This window comes from Leucoraja erinacea, chromosome 34 (genome assembly GCF_028641065.1).
Source record: "Leucoraja erinacea ecotype New England chromosome 34, Leri_hhj_1, whole genome shotgun sequence".
Taxonomy (NCBI): domain Eukaryota; kingdom Metazoa; phylum Chordata; class Chondrichthyes; order Rajiformes; family Rajidae; genus Leucoraja; species Leucoraja erinaceus.
This window is the reverse complement of record NC_073410.1, coordinates 18376125-18391803: the sequence shown is the minus strand read 5'-3', so window position 1 is coordinate 18391803 and position 15679 is coordinate 18376125. Positions and strand designations below refer to the sequence as shown.

The following is a 15679-nucleotide window of genomic DNA, read 5'->3' as shown; positions in this document are numbered from 1 at the left end:
AGAATGGGAAAGAAAAGTGCTAAAATGGGAACATATCATAGCCACTACATGAATACAGGTGGCAGTCAATAGCCTCGAGGGAAGCCCCCAAGATAAAAACAGCAAAGGAGCAAATATTTGTATGGCCAACAGATTCGCGTTGAGGTGCTACATAATTATATGATGGCGTGGGGACGAAGGCGAAATGGTATCTCCACGATAAACATGGAACGTAGGGAAGTTAATGAAGGGGGCTTCAGGCTTGTCAGGAGCGAACTACGGATTCCCCAGCATCCACGAAGTTCTGGATTGATGGAGCCAACAAACAGAGCACGTAAGAAAAATATAGCAAAAGCGTTGATCAGAAAGGGATGTGTTCAGGTGCAGTTGATGGAGTTCAAATAACCTAGAGCGAGCCGCTACTTTGACTTTGACACAGGAGCTTCTATAGGTGAGTCATATGAGTTTTAGTGGTTTTGGCGGCACAGTTAGCACACAGCTGAAGTGTGTGGCCGTGATCGTATAGTGGTTAGTACTCTGCGTTGTGGTCGCAGCAACCTCGGTTCGAATCCGAGTCACGGCAGGCCGTATCTTATAAATTCATATATCAGCTGCTCAGGGATATTCAACTCTCTCCTTTTACTGAAACACAGGTTGCCGTAAGCGGTTGAAGGTTCTCTGTCGCCTCCGCTTTCCCCTCGAGACATTCCATCTCGCATTCGAACATATAGAACTGGTGTGAATTTCGAAATGAACCGGGTCTATTGATTAATAGGTACGATAAAATAATCGGGATCTTCAGTGGGTGTAAGAGAGGGAATCACCCGGGTTGCATCGAAACATATATTGGAGCTCCGTTTACAGAACCAGCAGCTGGCCATGGAGGAGACCCAGGACAGAAAGGTCTGGTGGGGAATGGAGGGGGAGTTGAAGTGCTGAGCCACCGGGAGGTCAGGTTGGTTATTGCGGACTGAGCGGAGGTGTTCGGCGAAGCGATCGCCCAGCATCCGCTTGGTCTCACCGATGTAGATCAGCTGAAATCTAGAGCAGCGGATGGAATATATGAGGTTGGAGGACATTCAGGTGAACCTCTGTCGCACCTGGAACGACCGCTTGGGTCCTTGAATGGAGTCGAGAGGGGAGGTGAAGGGGAAAGCGCTGTATCTCTTGCGGTTGCAACGGAAAGTGTCCGGGGAGGGGGTGGTACAGGAGGGAAGGGACGAATTGACAAGGGAGTTACGGAGGGAGCGGTATTTGCGGAACGCAGACATGGGGGGAGATGGGAAGATGCCGAGTGGTGGGGTCACGTTGGAGGTGGCGAAACTGACGGAGGATTAGTTGTTGTATGTGACGGCTGGTGGGGTGAAAGGTGAGGACTAGGGGGACGCTGCCCTTGTTGAGAGTGGGGGGGGGGGGGGAGAGAGAGAGCAGTGTTGCGGGGTATGGAAGAGACCCCGGTGCGAGCCTAATGTATGGTGGAGGAGAGGAACCCCCGTTCCCTGAAGAATGAGGACATTTCAGATGCCCTGGTGTGGAACGCCTCAACCTGGGAGCAAATGCGGCGTAGACGGAGGAATTGGGAGTAGGGGATGGAGTCCTTACAGAAAGCAGGGTGGGAAGAAGCACCGATATAGATCTGCTAACATCTAGAGCGACGGATGCAATAGATGAGGTTGGATGAGATGCAGGCGAACCTCTGTCGCACCTGGAACGACTTATTGGGTCCTTGAATGGAGTCGAGGGGAGAGGTAAATGGACAAGGGACAAATGTATAACAGTGAGTGTGGATGAGATCAAAGGAACGGCCCATGTTCTGGGAACAAAGGAAATAGCATGTTGTCAATCTAATAGCATATTGCCCATTAATTAACTGGGCGGCAACCCAGATTAATATTTTGTCGGCGTCCTCGGTTAATCTATCTGACTGAATGCCTCGCTCTCTGTTACCGAGTGTAGCCATTCACATCCAACCGACTGGCCAGCTACCGGTAACCATGGAACGTCAGGCTATTGCGCGGAGTAATCCGATTTTCTGATACCGTGCTACCGCGCGTTGCCCTGGGCTGTTGCGGTGTCCGGGTTGTTTATACAGTTCCACTCACCACATTCCTCCCGCTAGTAGTTGGCCCGAGCGTAGGCAGTCGATGCTGTCCACCGGCCAGTGAAACTTAGTACCCCCGCCCCCCCCCCCCCTCTCCATTGCCAAGTTCTAAACAAATTTCTCATGATCCCTGGCGCCTGGACCTGAACATCGCCTCAATAGCTCTCAATGTCAGTAGCTAGAGCCACCAAAATAGTTGACGCGCACTGTCTCCCGGAATGTTCGCAGGCTGGGGCCTGTGAAGCAGACGGTTCACACTTCTCCCAGGAAGATCCCTGGGCGGGGACTTTGACTTTCCAGCTCTTACATACTTCCCGGCCACACGCGGGTACGGGCCGCTGACTGCACCCGTCCTAATCGTCTTCCCTTGTGCCCCAGAATGGGGCCGCCGACTTACCATGATTCGTCAGCGCTCCCGGTCGCTTCCCAGATACTAGAACATTTGTGTTTTGCAGAGGCCTTGTCTTTGTATTCCTTCGTACACGTTTCGAGGTGTACAAAACCCGCCATAATTCGAACTCCGTCGCCTGTGTCTCTCGGCCACTGATCCTACTCGCCAAACCTACATCACCCACATAACCATCTCCACTGTACTCTCCTCCCCTCCCTCCCTCCCTCCCTCCCTCCCTCCCTCCCTCCCTCCTCCCTCCCTCCCTCCCTCCCTCCCTCCCTCCCTCCCTGCCCCACATGATATCTGACCAAGTCCTCCTGGCTGCCATTCGCAGAGCCTGGTTCTGACCCATGTCCCAACCCTGTTGTTTTCACCCCGCTATAATCTAATAGACTGTACACAAAATGCTGGAGAAACTCAGCGGGTGAGGCAGCGTCTATGGAGGGAAATAATGGGTGACGTTTCGGGTCGAGTCCCTTCTTCTGGCTGCTGTGGTGGTGGGGGATGGGGCAGAAGAAAAGAAGAGGTGGAGACAGTAGGCTGTGGGAGAGCTGGGAAGGGGAGGGGAAGGATGGAGAAAGCAAGGACCACCGGAAATTGGAGAAGTCAATATTGATACCGCTGGTGTGTAAACTACCCAAGCGAAATATGAGGTGCTGCTCGAACAATTTGCGGTGGGACTCACTCTGGCCATGGAGGAGGCCCAGGACAGAAAGGTCGGATTCGGAAAGGGAGGGTACGTTGATGTGTTGAGCCACTGGGAGATTATGTTTTTTAAAGCGAACTGAGCGGCGGTGTTGGGTGGACAGTGGATGCAATAGATGAGTTTGGAGGAGGTGCATGTGAACCTGTGCCTCGCCTTGAAAGAATGTTTGGGTCTTTGGATGAAGTTGAGGGGTCGGTAAAGCGACTAATGTAGCATTTCTTCCGGTTGCAAGGGGACGCACCAGGGGAGTGGTGGTTTGAGTGGGAAGGGATGAATTGACTAGAGAGTTCTGGAGGGAGCAGTCTGTACGGAAAGCCGAAAGTGGAGGAAATGGGAAGATGTGGCCAGTGGTGGGATCCAGTTGGAGGTGGCGAACATTTCCAAGGATTATCTGTTGTATGTGACGGCTGGTAGGGTGGAACGCGACGACAAACGGGACTTTGTCCTTGTTACGAGTTGGGTGGATGGGGAGTGAGAGCGGAGCAACGGGATATACATTCGTCTGATAGAATGACCTCTACCGCGCTGATGCCGGGAGCCATTCCTTAGACACCTTCGCCTAGTCCATTACCCCACGTACAATCACCACGACGTCTTCGCCGTGGCCGGGGAAGTTATACAAGACAAGTTAGAGGTGAGAGGTGGGAGAGGTCGTGGGGGAGCGATTTGGGGGTGTGTGGGGGGGGGGGGGGGGGGGGGGTGATGCGGGGACTCAGCGTCTACAGAGGAGCGAATGAAGGAGGCTTCTGGTTTGTCAGGAGAGGAATACCGATTTCCCATTCCCCAGCGTCCACGAAGTTTTGGACTGATGGAACCAATAAAAAGAACACTTAAGACATATTATTAAAGCTTTGATCGGATCTAGACCGGGATGGGTTCAGACGCTGATTTGACTCTGCAACAGCAGTTTCAGTGAGTGACTCATACAAGTGTTAGGGGTTTTGATGGCGCAGTTAGCACACAGCTGAAGTATGTGGCCGTGATCGTATAGTGGTTAGTACTCTGCGTTGTGGCCGCAGCAACCTCGGTTCGAATCCGAGTCACGGCAGGCCGTATTTTATAAATCCTTGTTTTAGCTGTTCAGGGATATTCAACTACCTCCTCTACTGACACAAATTTTGCCGCGAGCGGTTGCATGTTTACTGTCGGGCCATTCCATCTCGCATTGAAATATATAGATCTGCTGGTCAATTTCAAAACGAACCCTTTTCAAAACAAACGAAAGATAGCAGATTGAGTTTAATGCTGATAAATGTGAGGTGCTACACCTTGGCAGGACAAATCAAAATAGGACGTACGTGGTAAATGGTAGGGAATTGAAGAATACAGTTGAACAGAGGGAACTGGGAATAACCGTGCATAGTTCCTTGAAGGTGGAATCTCAAATAGATAGGGTGGTAAAGAAAGCTTTTGGTATGCTAGCCTTTATAAATCAGAGCATTGAGTATATAAGCTGGGATGTAATGTTAAAATTGTACAAGGCATTGGTGAGACCAAATCTGGACTATGGTGTACAATTTTTGGTCGCCCAATTATAGGAAGGATGTCAACAAAATAGAGAGAGTACAGAGGAGATTTACTAGAATTTTGCCTGGGTTTCAACAATTAAGTTACAGAGAAAGGTTGAATAAGTTAGGTCTTTATGGCCTTTAGGTCTATAGGTCTTTAGGACATGACTTCAGAATTAAGGGACATAAGTTTAGGGGAAAAATGAGGGGGAACTTCTTTACTCAGAGAGTGGTGACGGTGTGGATTAAACTTCCAGTGGAAGTGGTGGAGGCAGGGTCGTTGGTATCAATTAAAAATAAATTGGATAGGCATATGGATGAGAAGGGAATGGAGGGTTATGGTATGAGTGCAGGCAGGTGGGACTAAGGTGAAAAGGTTGGTCGGCACGGACTTGTAGGGCCGAGATGGCCTGTTTCCGTGCTGTGATTGTTAGATGGTTATATGGTTAACAGAGTGGGTACACAAAATCGCTGGTGAAATTCAGCGCGTGCAGCAGCATCTATGGTGCGAAAGAAATAGGTAACGTTTCGGGCCGCAACCCTTCTTCAGACAGAGTCAACAGAGTAGCATGCACGATTATATAAACCTCTTGCCTCAGATTATCTCACTAAACTGAAATTCAGATTAGTTCCTTGGCGATGATGATTCTAAGGAACTTAAAATACTCCACAGATGTGACTGTTGTGTTGTTGATGATGAGTGGGTGGAAGGGAGGGACAGTACAATGGAAGTATCCAATCAATTCCCCTGTCTTAAGAGCATTGAACTCCGGATTGTTACGGTGGCATCAGGACCCCAGCTGCGTCACTTCGTGTATGTAGCCAGATTCCTCCCCATCTTGGATCATTCCAATCAGGGTTGTTTCGTCCGCTCTTGTGAAGCTTGGAGAGGCGCTGCGGACGTGCAGTTATTGGTGTAGAGAGAGTAAAGATGAGGAGATAGTACGCAGCCTTTCGGTGCTCCTATGTTGAGGGTCTGAAAGTCACCTCAACAAACACAATCATTGCATAGGTCCACTAACGGTCTAGGTGCTGGAGGATGAAATTCAGTCCTAGGATGACTGCGTTATGTACCGATCTATTAGCCTGGTATGCAAACTGCATATGGTTCAGCGGGATGTTCGTGATATTTTTCAGTTTGGCCAGCACAAGTCCTTCAAGGGTTTTCATGATTACAAACGTCAGTGTGACACGTCCGTCGTCACAAAGTCCACTAATCCTTTTCTTTTTGGGTACAGGGACAATGGTGGAGACGTTGAAGCACGCAGGGACAGTGCAGATTGTCAGGGACTGATTGAAATTACCTGTGTAGACTAGCGTCATTAGTGCGGCACAGAGGTTGAGGGTGGGTGTGGGGGGGGGGATATTACCCCGTCCTGGAGCTTTTCTGTCTTCTGAAAAGCCTCTCCACCTCCATATATTATATAGTAGTCAAAAATGCTGGAGAAACTCAGCGGGTCAGGCAGCATCCATGGAGCGAAGGAACAGATGCCGTTTCGGGTCGATACACTTCTTCAATTTCTATTGTTAGTGATGGAGAAGCGGCCTGATTGATGTCGGGAAGCAAGGAGGGCGTGGGTGGTGGACGAAGACTCGGTCTTTTCAGACTTAAGTCAGGCTGTCGTTTGGTGTAAAGTGGCGATTGGAGAGTAGTGAGAGGGAGACTGCTGTCAATAGACAATAGACATTAGTCAATAGGCGCGGGAGCAGGCCATTTTGTCGCTTCGAGCCAACACCGCCATTCAATGGGAGTTTGGGTAATTATCCGCAATCAGTACCCCGTTCCTACCTTCTCCCAATATCCCCTGACTGCTATTTTAAGAGCTCCATCTAGCTCTCTCTTGTAAGCATCTAGAGAACCTGCCTCCACCGCCCTCCGAGACAGAGAATTCCACAGACTCACCACTCTCTGTGAGAAAAAGTATCTTCCTCGTCTCCATTCTAAATGTCTTACTCCTTTTTTCTTAAACTTTGCCCCCCTGGTTCTGCTCCCCCCCCCCCTGCCCCCCCCCCCCCCCCCCCCCCCCCCCCCCCCCCCCCCCCCCCCCCCCCCCCACCAACATCGGGAACATGTTTCCTGCCTCTAGTGTACCCAAGCCCTTAACAATCTTGTATGTTTCAATGAGATCTCCTCTCATCCTGCTAAACTCCGGAGTGCACAAGCCCTGCTGCTCCATTCTCTCAGCATATGACAGTTCCGCAATCCCGGCAATGAACTTGTAAACCTACGCTGCAATCCCTCAATAGCAATAATGTCCTTCCTCAAATTAGGGGACCAAAACTGCACATAATACTCCAGGCTTTAAGTAGGTATGCATTGGTGTTTGGGGAAGAGTGAGTTGGGAACGCTCCAGTCTTTGCAAACTGGAGTCAGGTTGTGAGTAGGTGCGAAGTGTTGGTTGGAGAGGGTGGGTGGGGGGGGGGGGGGGGGGGGGGGGGGGGGGGGTGGAGGCTTACCAGGATTCAGTATCTGTGTATCGTACCTGCAGTAGCACTCATTCAGGTCGTTGGTCGGTTGACGGGGCGAAAACCCAGATTCAGATTGTGTCGATGTCCACGGTTTATTCGTATGACTGAATGCCTGCGTCATTGTCCTGCTCACTGTCCCTGTCAAATCCATCATCCCACCGTGCCTGAAGTCTGCCACAATCATCCCACTACCAAAAAAATGCCTGCTTTCAGCGCCCTCAACGACTACCGACCGGTCGCTCTCACACCAGTCATCATGAAGTGTTTCGAGAGGCTGGTCCAGCAGCATATCAAAGCCAGCCTCCCGCCCACCTTCGATCCACACCAGTTTGCCTCCAGAGCAAATAGGTCCACTGAGGATGCCATCGCCACTGCTCTTCACACTGCACTGACCCACCTCGAACACCAGGGGAGCTATGTGAGGATGCTTTCCATTTACTTTAGCTTCGCCTTCAATACCATCATCCCCAGCAGACTGGTCACCAAACTCATGGATTTAGGATTCTCCCAACCCATCTGCCTCTGGATCAAGGACTTTCTGTCTAACCGCCCCCAGACCGTCAGACTGGGCCATCACCTCTCCACCCCCATCACACTCAGCACCGGCTCCCCACAGGGCTGTGTGTTGAGCCCCCTCCTCTACGCCCTCTACACCCACGATTGTGCCCCCCGCCCACTCCACCAACACCATCGTCAGGTTTGCGGACGACACGACTGTGGTTGGGCGTATCTCAGGAGGAGATGAGACAGCCTGCAGGGAGGACGTCCAAAGATTGGCAGCGTGGTGTTCAGACAACAACCTCATCCAAAACACCACAAAAACAAAGGAAATTATCATAGACTTCCGTAAGAACAGTGCCGCCCCCAAACCCCTATTCATCATTGGGGACTGTGTGGAAAGGGTCTCGGACTTCAGATTCCTGGGCACACAAAATGCGGAGGATCTCCCCTGGACTACAAACACCACCACAATAGTCAAGAAGGTCCAGCAGCGACTCTACTTTCTGAGGATCCTCAGGAAAAACAACCTGGAGGAGAAGCTGCTGGTGTCCTTCTACCGCTGCTCCATCGAGAGTGTGCTGGCGTACAGTATAACCACATGGTATGCCAGCTGCTCTGCAGCGGACAGGAGAGCCATTCAAAGGGTCATCAACAACGCACCAAAAAATCACTGGCTGCCCACTGCCCTCCTTGAAAGACATCTTCAGCTCTCGCTGCCTTGGCAGGGCAGCCAACATCCTGAAGGACCCTTCCCACCCTGGACACAACCTGTTCCACCTGCTGCCCTCTGGCAGACGGTACAGGTCTTTCAAACCTCGCACAAACAGACTCAGAGACAGCTTCTACCCCATAGCCTTACGTGAACTTAACAATGGAAAATAAGAAATAACACTCACATTCAACTGAATGGCTCTACCTCAGCTGCTATTGTTATTTATCTGTAATTTTGTTTTATATGTATATATTTTTACCTTTTCTTATATATTTAAAATTGCTCTTGTGAATCGCACCGTGGGATTGACTTTTACGTTTCGTTGTACCATGTGCAATGACAATAAAGAGATCCATTCATTCAAAACTCTTGGAATATGTAACATTTTCACCGTGTTTTCGAGGAGATGTGACGCAAATACACGAATAAATCCACGAATAAATCCACAACCAAGATTCCAGTTGTGATATCACGCGATTACCTTTTTTTTAACACTTGAGATATGAAAGTGAATTAGGTGTCAAATTAAACTTCTTTTTATGCTTTATCTGATGGAATAAATTGCAGACTTGATTTTAAAAATCTAAAAATGTTGTAACATTGCTAAACATAGGCCCTTCCTTTGACCTCATCCACACTCAGTGATATACACTTGCGTGCACTCCAATCAATATTGACCGGATCCACAGAACTGAGTGCTTTGCATTGGGAACGTGCAACAGGACGAAATATTTATTAATATGACGATGACGATATATTATTTACCAGCAGGCATGCACTTAGCTAATCAAGGTTTAACGTCGCGAGCGTGTGAGCAGACGAGTCTTGAGTCAGCATGTCAGCCGCCCCAACATTTTCAGTTTAATGAAGATAATCTGCGGCCGGCTGTTTCTATTAACCTGCCTGCTACTCTGTTGACACGGTTCACTTTGAAATTCACCACCAGTTCTAAATATTTGAATGCGAGATGGTATGTCCCGAGGGGAAAGCGGAAGCAACAGTGAACGTTCAACCGCTTACGGCAAACTTTGTGTCAGTAAAGGGAATGAGTTGAATATCCCTGAACAGCTAATATATGCATTTATAAAATACGGTCTGCCGTAACTCTGATTCGAACCGAGGTTGCTGCGGCCGCAACGCAGAGTACTAACCACTATACGATCACGGCCACACACTTCAGCTGTGTGCTAACTGCGCCGTCAAAACCCCGAGCACTCATATCAGCCACCCACTGAAGCTGCTGTTGCAGCGGCAAATCCGCGGCAGAACCAATCCCTATCTATATCCGATCAAGGCTTTAGCGCGGCACTTTGCAACAGTGAGCAGGACAATGACGCAGGCATTCAGTCATACGAATAAACCGTGGACATCGACACAATCTGAATCTGGGTTTTCGCCCCGTCACCTGACCAGCGACCTGAATGAGTGCTACTGCAGGTACGATACACAGATACTGAATCCTGGCAACCCTCCCCCCCACCCTCCCCCCCCCCCCCCCCCCCTCTCCAACCAACACTTCGCACCTACTCACAATCTGACTCCAGTTTGCAAAGACTGGAGCCTTCCCCACTCAATCTTTCCCAAACACCAATGCATACCTACTTAAAGCCTGGAGTATTGTGTGCAGTTTTGGTCCCCTAATTTGAGGAATGACATTGTTGCTATTGAGGGATTGCAGCGTAGGTTTTCAAGTTCATTGCCGGGATGGCGGAACTGTCATATGCTGAGAGAATGGAGCAGCTGGGCTTGTGCACTCTGGAGTTTAGAAGGATGAGAGGAGATCTCATTGAAACATACAAGATTGTTAAGGGCTTGGACACAATAGAGGCAGGAAACGTGTTCCCGATGTTGGGGGGGGGGGGGGGGGGGGGGCAGAACCAGGGGGTTGGGGGGGGGGGGCACAGTTTAAGAATGAGGAGTAAGACATTTAGAATAGAGACGAGGAAAGACTTTTTTCTCACAGAGAGTGGTGAGTCTGTGGAATTCTCTGCCTCGGAGGGCGGTGGAGGCAGGTTCTCTAGATGCTTACAAGAGAGAGCTAGATAGAGCTCTTAAAATAGCAGTCAGGGGATATTGGGAGAAGGTAGGAACGGGGTACTGATTGCGGATAATTAGCCAAACTCCCATTGAATGGCGGTGTTGGCTCGAAGCGACAAAATGGCCTGCTCCCGCGCCTATTGACTAATGTCTATTGTCTATTGACAGCAGTCTCCCTCTCACCACTCTCCAATCACCACTTTACACCAACCGACAGCCTGACTTAAGTCTGAAAAGACCGAGTCTTCGTCCACCACCCACGCCATCCTTGCTTCCCGACATCAATCAGGCCGCTTCTCCATCACTAACAATAGACATTGAAGAAGTGTATCGACCCGAAACGGCATCTGTTCCTTCGCTCCATGGATGCTGCCTGACCCGCTGAGTTTCTCCAGCATTTTTGACTACTATATAATATATGGAGGTGGAGAGGCTTTTCAGAAGACAGAAAAGTCGGAAAAGCTCCAGGACGGGGTAATCCCCCCCCCCCCCCCCCCCCCCCCCCCCCCCCCCCCCCCCCCCCCCCCCCCCCCCCCCCCCCCCCCCCCCCACCCCCCCCCCCCCCCCCCCCCCCCCCCCCCCCCCCCCCCCCCCCCCCCCCCCCCCACCCCCCCCCCCCCCCCCCCCCCCCCCCCCCCCCCCCCCCCCCCCCCCCCCCCCCCCCACCCACCCTCAACCTCTGTGCCGCACTAATGACGCTAGTCTACACAGATAATTTCAATCAGTCCCTGACAATCTGCACTGTCCCTGCGTGCTTCAACGTCTCCACCATTGTCCCTGTACCCAAAAAGAAAAGGATTAGTGGACTTTGTGACGACGGACGTGTCACACTGACGTTTGTGATCATGAAAACCCTTGAAGGACTTGTGCTGGCCAAACTGAAAAATATCACGAACATCCCGCTGAACCATATGCAGTTTGCATACCAGGCTAATAGATCGGTACATAACGCAGTCATCCTAGGACTGAATTTCATCCTCCAGCACCTAGACCGCTAGTGGACCTATGCAATGATTTTGTTTGTTGAGGTGTCTTTCAGACCCTCAACATAGGAGCACCGAAAGGCTGCGTACTATCTTCTCATCTTTACTCTCTCTACACCAATAACTGCACGTCCGCAGCGCCTCTCCAAGCTTCACACGAGCGGACGAAACAACCCTGATTGGAATGATCCAAGATGGGGAGGAATCTGGCTAGAGACACGAAGTGACGCAGCTGGCGTCCTGATGCCACCGTAACAATCCGGAGTTCAATGCTCTTAAGACAGGGGAATTGATTGGATACTTTCATTGTACTATCCCTCCCTTCCACCCACTCATCATCAACAACACAACAGTCACATCTGTGGAGTATTTTAAGTTCCTTAGAATCATCATCGCCAAAGAACTAAACTGAATTTCAGTTTAGTGAAGATAATCTGCGGCAAGAGGTTTATATAAACGTGCATGCTACTCTGTTGACTCTGTCTGAAGAAGGGTTGCGGCCCGAAACGTTACCTATTTCTTTCGCTCCATAGATGCTGCTGCACGCGCTGAGTTTCTCCAGCAATTTTGTGTACCCACTCTGTAAACCATATAACCATCTAACAATCACAGCACGGAAACAGGCCATCTCGGCCCTACAAGTCCGTGCCGACCAACTTTTTCACCTTAGTCCCACCTGCCTGCACTCATACCATAACCCTCCATTCCCTTCTCATCCATATGCCTATCCAATTTATTTTTAATTGATACCAACGACCCTGCCTCCACCACTTCCACTGGAAGTTTATTCCACACCGTCACCACTCTCTGGGTAAAGAAGTTCCCCCCTCATGTTACCCCTAAACTTCTGTCCCTTAAATCTGAAGTCATGTCCTAAAGACCTATAGACCTAAAGGCCATAAAGACCTAACTTTTTCAACCTTTCTCTGTAACTTAATTGTTGAAACCCAGGCAAAATTCTAGTACATCTCCTCTGTACTCTCTCTCTATTTTGTTGACATCCTTCCTATAATTGGGCGACCAAAATTGGGCGACCATAGTCCAGATTTCGTTTCACCAATGCCTTGTACAATTTTAACCTTACATCCCAGCTTCTATACTCAATGCTCTGATTTATAAAGGCTAGCATACCAAAAGCTTTCTTTACCGCCCTATATATTTGAGATTCCACCTTCAAGGAACTATGCACGGTTATTCCCAGTTCCCTCTGTTCAACTGTATTCTTCAATTCCCTACCATTTACCACGTACGTCCTATTTTGATTTGTCCTGCCAAGGTGTAGCACCTCACATTTATCAGCATTAAACTCAATCTGCTATCTTTCGTTTGTTTTGAAAAGGGTTCGTTTTGAAATTGACCACCAGATCTATATATTTCAATGCGAGATGGAATGGCCCGACAGTAAACATGCAACCGCTTGCGGCAAAATTTGTGTCAGTAGAGGAGGTAGTTGAATATCCCTGAACAGCCAAAACAAGGATTTATAAAATACGGCCTGCCGTGACTCGGATTCGAACCGAGGTTGCTGCGGCCACAACGCAGAGTACTAACCACTATACGATCACGGCCACACACTTCAGCTGTGTGCTAACTGCGCCATCAAAACCCCTAACACTTGTATGAGTCACTCACTGAAACTGCTGTTGCAGAGTCAAATCAGCGCCTGAACCCATCCCGGTCTAGATCCGATCAAAGCTTTAATAATATGTCTTAAATGTTCTGTTTATTGGCTCCATCAGTCCAAAACTTCGTGGACGCTGGGGAATGGGAAATCGGTATTCCTCTCCTGACAAACCAGAAGCCTCCTCTGTAGACGCTGAGTCCCCGCATCACCCCACCCCCCCACCTCACACACCCCCTCCCCCACGACCCTCCCCCACGCCCCCCCACCTCTCACCTCTAACTTGTCTTGTATAACTTCCCCGGCCACGGTTCCAGAAAATTAGTATGGGCATATGTAAATGCATCAGCCCAACGTGTAAGGTGGTCATTCGGTATTCAATAGTACCTTTTATTTTGTAAATACAGTAAGAGTCCAGTGTAATCTATCTGCAAACATCCACGCGGTCCCATTGATCGGTGTTGAGTCCCATTCGTATATGTGGCACTTTCCCCAGTTCGCATTGCGCACAATTTCTCAGCAGTTGGTATATTTCTGCCTAACACATTCCACCACCACCAAAGATTACCCTATCTCTTCCGACACATACTCTTGGGTGTTCGTTGGCTTCTCTACCAAATTGGTTATTTTACTGATGACAATCTGTGTCCATTTAATTTTCCCTCCGAGTTTGAAGCTCTACACTCTTTATCTGTACAAACATTCCCTATCTGATGTTGAGTCTGAATCCTTTTGTGGACAATTCCCGTGCAATGTAATTCCAGAGGGAAGGATATGGGGCGAAGACGTCGTGGTGATTGTACGTGGGGTAATGGACTAGGCGAAGGTGTCTAAGGAATGGCTCACGGCATCAGCGCGGTAGAGGTCATTCTATCAGACGAATGTATATCCCGTTGCACCGCTCTCACTCCCCATCCACCCAACTCGTAACAAGGACAACGTCCCGTTTGTCGTCGCGTTCCACCCTACCAGCCGTCACATACAACAGATAATCCTCGGAAATTTTCGCCACCTCCAACTGGATCCCACCACTGGCCACATCTTCCCATCTCCTCCACTTTCGGCTTTCAGTACAGACTGCTCCCTCTAGAACTCCCTAGTCAATTCATCCCTTCCCACTCAAACCACCACTCCCCTGGTGCGTCCCCTTGCAACCGGAGGAAATGCTACATTAGTCGCTTTACCGACCCCTCAACTTCATCCAAAGACCCAAACATTCTTTCAAGGCGAGGCACAGGTTCACATGCACCTCCTCCAAACTCATCTATTGCATCCACTGTCCACCCAACACCGCCGCTCAGTTCGCTTTAAAAAACATAATCTCCCAGTGGCTCAACACATCAACGTACCCTCCCTTTCCGAATCCGACCTTTCTGTCCTGGGCCTCCTCCATGGCCAGAGTGAGTTCCACCGCAAATTGTTCGAGCAGCACCTCATATTTCGCTTGGGTAGTTTACACACCAGCGGTATCAATATTGACCTCCAATTTCCGGTGGTCCTTGCTTTCTCCATCCTTCCCCTCCCCTTCCCAGCTCTCCCACAGCCTACTGTCTCCACCTCTTATTTTCTTCTGCCCCATCCCCCACCACCACAGCAGCCAGAAGAAGGGACTCGACCCGAAACGTCGCCCATTATTTCCCTCCATAGACGCTGCCTCACCCGCTGAGTTTCTCCAGCATTTTGTGTACAGTCTATTAGATTATAGCGGGGTGAAAACAACAGGGTTGGGACATGGGTCAGAACCAGGCTCTGAGAATGGCAGCCAGGAGGACCTGGTCAGATATCATGTGGGGAGGGAGGGAGGGAGGGAGGGAGGGAGGGGGAGGGAGAAGTACAGTGGAGATGGTTATGTGGGTGATGTAGGTTTGGCGAGTAGGAGCAGTGGCCCAGAGGCAGAGGCGACGGAGTTCGAATTATGGCGGGTTTTGAACACGTCGAAACGTGTACGAAGGAATACAAAGACAAGGCCTCGGCAAAACACAAATGTTCTAGTATCGTGGAAGCGACCGGGAGCGCTGACGAATCATGGTAAGTCGGCGGCCCCATTCTGCGGCACAAGGGAAGACGATTAGGACGGGTGCAGTCAGCGGCCCGTACCCGCGCGTGGCCGGGAAGTATGTAAGAGCTGGAAAGTCAAAGTCCCCGCCCAGAGAGCTTCCTGGGAGAAGTGTGAACCGTCTGCTTCACAGGCCCCAGCCTGCGAACATTCCGGGAGACAGTGCGCGTCAACTATTTTGGTGGCTCTAGCCACTGACATTGAGAGCTATTGAGGCGATGTTCAGGTCCAGGCGCCAGGGATCATGAGAAATTTGTTTAGAACTTGGCAATGGAGAGGGGGGGGTGACGGGGGTACTAAGTTTCACTGGCCGGTGGACAGCATCGACTGCCTACGCTCGGGCCAACTACTCGCGGGAGGGATGTGGTGAGTGCAACTGTGTAAACAACCCGGACACCGCAACAGCCCAGGGCAACGCGCGGTAGCACGGTATCAGAAAATCGGACTACTCCGCGCAATAGCCTGACGTTCAATGGTTACCGGTAGCTGGCCAGTCGGTTGGATGTGAATGGCTACACTCGGTAACAGAGAGCGAGGCATTCAGTCAGATAGATTAACCGAGGACGCCGACAAAATATTAATCTGGGTTGCCGCCCAGTTAATTAGATGGGCAAT

General features: G+C 50.2%; 3 non-coding genes across 3 annotated transcripts; 2 read left to right on the top strand and 1 right to left on the bottom strand.

Moving 5' to 3' along the window:
* Positions 1-490: 490 nt before the first annotated feature.
* Positions 491-562, top strand: trnah-gug (transfer RNA histidin (anticodon GUG)). The gene has a single exon. It is a non-coding gene; the product is annotated as a tRNA-His (tRNA).
* A 3591-nt stretch (positions 563-4153) lies between these two features.
* On the top strand, positions 4154-4225 carry trnah-gug (transfer RNA histidin (anticodon GUG)). The gene has a single exon. It is a non-coding gene; the product is annotated as a tRNA-His (tRNA).
* Positions 4226-12883: 8658 nt separating this feature from the next.
* On the bottom strand, positions 12884-12955 carry trnah-gug (transfer RNA histidin (anticodon GUG)). Its single transcript has one exon. It is a non-coding gene; the product is annotated as a tRNA-His (tRNA).
* Positions 12956-15679: the final 2724 nt, after the last annotated feature.